Raw genomic sequence first — 5,989 nt, forward strand, 5'->3', positions numbered from 1 at the left:
GACAGCACCATTTAGTTAACCTTATTCTGTGTTATTTCAAATATTGTAGTGCAATAAAAAATTTCAGTTTTTGACCTTTGATTGTTACAGAAATATTAAATTTGAATACTAATAAATATTTTGAGACGACTTAATTAAAAAATAAATCGTTAAAGTGGCCTCTGTTATAAAAAATAATTTTTTTAAATATAAATGTTATGTACATGTAACTTAGGATATGTTAGTATTAATCAACCCAAATGAAGATTAATAATTAATATAATAACATGTACAACTTTGGTAATAAGCATGTGATAATCATCCACTTTGATGTGTAAGTAATAAATCGGCCCAAATGAAGATTTTTGCTTAAAATGTTCATATTATCATTGTTTGGTTACTGCATCATATATCACTTAAGGTGAATATTTTGCCTAAAGATGAAATATTAATAGAGTATTTGATATCTTGAGATAATGTTTAAGTGTATTCAAATTTATTATTATTTTGGTTATCTTTTAATTTAATTAAAGATAAATTAAGAGAAATTGATTGGTTTACAATATTTCTATGGTTTTATTTATATTTTTAATGTAATATATGTACATATTCAATTTGGTTTTTCAGTTTTGATTTAGGTTAATAGAATATATATTTTGAAACAATATTATTCATATTATAGAGTTATATATTTTAATAGATTAGTTAAAATATAACGTCACCAAAATAAAATTTTTTATGTAGACTGATTTATTTAGAATATCAAGATGATTATATGTTTTTTGTAATTCACGCATTTATTAGTTGACCCAAAGAAAAATTAATATCTGGCCGAATTTCAAGCGACACATGTGGTAATAACATGTGACAATTATAAGATATTTTATGTGAGCATTACCTCCCCTTACCCCATATATATATATGGGAAAAATGGACATCCATTTTTTATGTGAGCATTACATTAGTCCAAAGATTAGACTTTTGTTCGACATAACTTATTGTCAATGTTTGCACTACACCGGAACTACGCAATAACGGTGTTTATAAACGCCACAAAAAATCTCCCTGACTTAAAAAAAACGTCGAAAAAATGCTGCTAAAACGGATGCCACAAACATTACTGGCGTTTGTAAATAAAAAAGCCACTAGGTTATGACTTTTAACGGTATTTTTTTTATAAACACTGCAACAATTTTAGGTTTTAGTGGCGTTTATTTTACAAACGTCGTTACGGTTCTTGGCAATATTTTTCTTCCATAAACGTAGTAAAATATAGTCTCTTAGTGGCGTTTTTGTTCCATAACCGCTGCTAGTCGTGACTGATTTATAAATATCTATTTGTATTTTTTATTGTCCAAATTTAATATATCCTCTAACAATATCCATTACAAACCTTGATACGACCTGAGTTAAACTGCGCTAAACATGGCGGTCCAAGTTCCGAGGCGTCAGTTATTCATCAATGGCCAGTGGAGAGAGCCCGTTCTCAAGAAGCGTATCCCGATCATCAACCCCGCCACCGAACAGATCATCAGTCAATTCCTTTTCAAGTTTTGGATCCATCTTTTTTTTTTTCTTGATTAGTGGTTTAATGAAGCTATTCCTTGGTGTGTGTGTGTGTGTGTTTTTTTTTCAGGTGATATTCCGGCAGCTACGTCTGAAGACGTGGAGATCGCGGTTGCCTCTGCTCGGAGAGCCCTTCCTAGAAACAAAGGCAAGGATTGGACTTCAGCTTCTGGCGCTGTCCGTGCCAAGTATTTACGCGCCATCGCTGCTAAGGTTAAAAGTTAAAACACGCTCTGAACTTATTATTGTCGGCAATAATTTCATTCATTTTGAGATTTAAACTAAAGTGATGGTGGTGGCGTTTGTAGATGAAGTAAAATTTTGTACTTCATTATAATCCTTTTGATTGTTTTCTTGTAGCTAGGTTTTCTAGCATTTCTGAATGAATTGAAGAATATGTTTATCTTTGAATTGGTTGTATTGCTTGATTTGATGTGTTGAGTTTATTTGAGTGGTGCAGATTACAGAGAGAAAAACTGAATTTGCTGAGCTCGAAACAATTGATTGTGGGAAACCACTTGATGAAGCAGTTTGGGACATGGTATGCTTGTCACGCTGATGAAGGTTTTATGATTCATTGTTTCGAAGCGGGGAAAAGACCGTTTCGACACATTGTTTAGTGTATTTTCTTACTTTTTTTTCTTTTTCATTTTATTCAGGAGGATGTTGCTGGATGTTTTGAGTACTATGCAAACCTTGCTGAAGGGTTAGATGCAAAGCAAAAGGCTCCCGTCTCTCTTCCTTTGGAGATATTTAAGATCATGTGCTTAAGAACCCAATCGGGGTTGTTGGATTGATTACTCCATGGTACTATCTCCTTAATTTGTTGCACTTTGTGCAAATGGTGTATAACTATTTCTAAATATTATCATACATCTTTGCTCAGTTGCACCAATAAAAGTAAAGATCTTACAAAACCAATCTGTGTGCATTTTCTTTTTCTTTGGTGTGTCGTACATATGCAGGAGCATTGCATGATACTAGGTCTCTGTATTAATTTACCTTTTGAGGTAATTGCGTAATTGTTTTCCTAGTTGCAAGTTAAATTAGATACATTTACAGGTTTGATCTGCACGTTTGATGTAATAAGGTTTCATATCAATTTGTTGTACTCATACGTTGGTGGAGACTTGAAGACAATAATGCCTTTTTCCATATTGTTGTTTTTCTGCTGTTTTGAAGGAATTACCCACTATTGATGGCTGTATGGAAGGTAGCTCCTGCCTTGGCAGTTGGTTGTGTTGCAATACTGAAGCCTTCAGAGTTGGCATCTGTGTATGTTCTCAACTTAGTTGCCGTATTTTGTCAGTTTTTTTATGACAATTTGAGAATATTGGTTTATATTTTGCGTTTGGAACCAACAATGCTGCTCATTACGTTTGCATTCTTTTCCCTTCCAGCACCTGTTTGGAGCTGGCTGAAGTGTGTATGGAGGTTGGTCTTCCTCCGGGTATCCTGAACATTCTGACTGGACTGGGCCATGAAACTGGTGCTCCTTTGGCATCGCATCCCAATGTTGACAAGGTTTGATTGTCATCATCCATCGAAGCTCTTCTATGACTTGCTGATTTCAGTTATTGACTATTATTCAATAATATCAACAGTGGCATAAATTCTAATGATTAGTTTGAACAGATTGCCTTCACAGGAAGCAATGCAACAGGGAGCAAGATAATGACAGCAGCTGCTCAAATAGTGAAGGTATATTTAAGCTCTGGAAACAAAACAAAAAAAGGGGTTTTCCTTTTTGGTCTGTGCATAAAATTACTTAACGTGCTTTCTTTGGCAGCCTGTTTCTTTAGAGCTTGGTGGGAAAAGCCCAATCATTGTGTTTGAGGATGTTGACCTTGACAAAGGTTAGTGTCATCTGAATTACAATTTAAGCATATGTTTACATACGGTTGGACTTGCTTTCAGAAACAAATTGTTGAGAAATATGAGGTTTCTGAAACCTATCATATTACTGTAAGTTGGTATTGTTTTTCCCGACTCCGTGTTTACAAATTTGTTTAATAAAATTCTTGGTGATTTCAACAGCTGCTGAATGGACTGCATTTGGTTGCTTCTGGACAAATGGACAGATCTGCAGTGCAACATCCCGTCTTATTGTACACGTAAGTTTCTTGATGATATTGTTTGCACTTTCTTAGTACAGTTCTGAATGTGTTCATAATTCCTTATTTACTTTTATGTATTATACGCCTGTTATGGACGTAGGACTCTTAATAATTAATAAAAGAAACTGTTTTATTTTTCTTATGTGAAGTTAGGTAGCACTCTTACTAAAAGAAGTTGTTTTATTATTCTTAGTAGAAGTTAATTGTTTACTCCTAGAATATAAGTTTTGCTCTTGTAGGACTTTATTTAGATACATATTTAATTACTGTAATCTCTATCTAAAGGGATCTAATGGAAGATAAGCAGAACCGTTGTCAGTAATCTAAGAGATCTGGGTCTCTCTCTTAGAGGTTACAGTCTCCCTTAGCCGAGCTGAGATGTTTTAGTTTCCCTTTGATGAGATGAACTATCAATCTCAAAAACATGGATGTAACAATGTCATGCAGCCTAAAATGTCTCCGTGGGGTATTTTCTTGTGCAAATTAGCTACCATGCCAATTAACTTCCCATGGATCCCAATGTAAAATGTCAAAAGCCCAATATGGTCAGCAATAGATTATTTCAGGAATAAACTGACAAATAGAAAGTAAATGGCAGCGTTTCAGCCAGAACTGTGATCCTTCTAGTCTTCAACTGATTAGCTATTAAATCAGAATGATTAGTAAGAGCTGTAATCACAACATTATGTACCTTTCACCTCCCTACTCGTATCATGATTTATTTGCTTACGCGGACGGTGTTGCCTTGTTAACATACCAATTTATTTCCCACCTGCTCTGCTATAAATTTGGTGCTGTGGTCTAAAACATCATATCAATAGCAATATTGTGCTGAAATTTTTTTCTGGTCTCTTTGTATTTCTTTTAGGAAGACGTGATTTCTCATTTCTGGGGTAGTGAGAAAGAGTTGTAAATATTACTCTTTCATGTTCTACAATAGAAAGCTAGATTAATTTAAATCCCCTCCTATTTTCTTCTTGATTCCCTCTTCTCATTGTGAAAATGCATGTTCAAATGTCTCAGGAAAACATTGCAAAAGAGTTTCTGGACAGGCTTGTGAAATGGGTTAAAAGCATTAAGATTTCCGATCCCTTCGAAGAAGGATGCAGGCTTGGCCCTGTTGTTAGTGCAGGACAAGTAAGGGTTCTGTTTGAGCAATATGCATTATTTGCAAGCAGACTATGTTACTCAAAAGTGTGGTTTGTTAGACATGCTGATAATACCTATAATTTTACGATCTGTAGTTGCTCAAATTTTAGTCCAGTATGAGAAAATATTGAAATTCATCTCAACTGCTAAGAGTGAAGGTGCTACCATTTTGAGTGGCGGAGTCCGTCCCAAGGTATTAGCTGCTTCTCATTATTTGCTCCGCTTCTGTCTTAAAGTTTTCTCGTCTCAAATTTGAGAAATATTTGGCAGCATTTAAAGAAGGGATTTTTTCTTGAACCAACTATAATAACTAACGTGACAACATCAATGCAAATCTGGAGGGAGGAAGTTTTTGGACCTGTTCTTTGTGTCAAAACATTCAGTACCGAAGTGGAAGCCCTTGAACTGGCAAATGACACCCCGTAAGTTACCGAATTCTCTTGTTGGAGTACAGTAAATTGTTATTTTGCTTGGTCTAGAGAATGATTATCTATTTATTTTTAAATTTCCAGTAATGGTTTGGGTTCTGCCGTGATATCGAATGACTAAAAGCAAACTATATTAAAAATAAAAAAATGGGAACTTTGGCATACTCGGATGATTATAGCTCAAGAGTAAAAGAGGTTTCAATTCTCAGAATGCCTTCAATCCCTTCTTTTAACTTGTCACTTTAAAAAAATGATCATAAGAATCTAGTTGAAAGTGCATGCCGCATAATATTATAATACTTAATGAAGTTCAAATTAATTTGTATTCTGACACTATACCTAACAAATGAGTATAAAAAATAAATAATACTCCATAACTCCATATAGAAAGTAATCAGTATACCTACTCCTGCTATTTTATTAATTGCCGACACGTTAACCAAATTCATGCAGTAATCAGGAAGAATAAACTCTCTCTCTCTCTCTCACTCTCACAAATATATAATTCAGAGTAAATGAAAAACATTAAATATACATAAAAAAAAAAGTAGAAATTGAAAACTTTTACTTACCGTGGAGTCAAAATCAGCATGAGCTAGTGAATCGTATATAGATAATAACTCGAAAGCTCCATAGCAGCAACTTATATATAGGACATTCCAGAGGAGAGGGCAGGCCGTGTGGATTACTTGAAAATATAAGGGGATAAAAGAAATACCATACTGAATTTACTTTGGACTTCTTTCTCTC

The 5,989-nt window shown here is 34.2% G+C and overlaps 1 pseudogene; it reads left to right on the plus strand.

Annotated features, from left to right (window-relative positions):
- The first annotated feature begins 1,365 nt into the window (after positions 1-1,365).
- Positions 1,366-5,360, plus strand: LOC120186158 (annotated as a pseudogene).
- Positions 5,361-5,989: the final 629 nt, after the last annotated feature.

The sequence above is a fragment of the Hibiscus syriacus genome, unplaced genomic scaffold, assembly GCF_006381635.1.
Source record: "Hibiscus syriacus cultivar Baekdansim isolate YM2019G1 unplaced genomic scaffold, ASM638163v2 tig00113302_pilon, whole genome shotgun sequence".
Taxonomy (NCBI): domain Eukaryota; kingdom Viridiplantae; phylum Streptophyta; class Magnoliopsida; order Malvales; family Malvaceae; genus Hibiscus; species Hibiscus syriacus.